We start from the raw sequence: 991 nt of genomic DNA, 5'->3' as shown, positions 1-991 counted from the left end.
TGGAAACCAGATTCTAGGGTATTTCTCCCACCTCTCTGCTTTAGATTGCCATCTTGGTGTGGCTGCATCTCCTTGTCATTGTAACTTCCAGCAACTCTCCTCCATCCTAAATCCCAGTTCCTATCAGAAGGCCTTTACTCCCATTCCTTTGTGCCACTGTTTCCTATCCTTGACTCTCTAGCACTAAGTTTAGCAATGGTAAACTGCTAACTGTGATAGTAATCCTCCTGGCTAATAGCCAGACTGCCTCGTAGTCCCTTGTTTGCCCTTTCAGTTCTTCTAACACTTTTTGAACATTATATTCCCAGTATTAAATTCCCTCTATTGAACTCCATAGCTTAAATTCTTTCTATGTCTGGTCTTTCTATGTCTGGTCCCTTTCTATGTCTGGTCCCTATATTTTTTAATTAAAACTATTATTTAATAATCAGCTACACAGGAGATGGAGCAGAAATCATTCAAAAGTTATCATTATAAGAACTTCCCTGGTGGCGCAGTGGTTAAGAATCCGCCTACCAATGCAGGGGACACGGGTTCAAGCCCTGGTCCAGGAAGATCCCACATGCCGTGGAGCAACTAAGCCCGTGCGCCACAACTACTGAGCCTGCGCTCTAGAGCCCCTGAGGCACAACTCCTGAGCCTGTGTGCCACAACTCCTGAAGCCCACATGCCTAGGACCCATGCTCTGCAACAAGGAAAGCCACTGCAATGTAGAGTAGCTTCCGCTCGCTGCAACTAGAGAAAGCCTGCGAGCAGCAGTAAAGACCCAATGCAGCCAAAAAAAATTTTTTTTAAAGAATTCTCTTTTTTAAGTCATCATTATAAGAAACAAGTGTAAGTTGAAAATAAAGACATTAACATTTCCTTCTGCTCCTCTTTATATCTAATACTTCTATCTTCCCACTAAAAAAGCACTTTAGGGCTTCCCTGGTGGCGCAGTGGTTGAGAGTCCGCCTGCCGATGCAGGGGACACGGGTTCGTGCCCCGGTCC

This window comes from Neophocaena asiaeorientalis, unplaced genomic scaffold (genome assembly GCF_003031525.2).
Source record: "Neophocaena asiaeorientalis asiaeorientalis breed wild unplaced genomic scaffold, Neophocaena_asiaeorientalis_V1.1 scaffold833, whole genome shotgun sequence".
Classification (NCBI taxonomy): Eukaryota; Metazoa; Chordata; class Mammalia; order Artiodactyla; family Phocoenidae; genus Neophocaena; species Neophocaena asiaeorientalis.
This window is presented reverse-complemented; position numbering follows the sequence as displayed.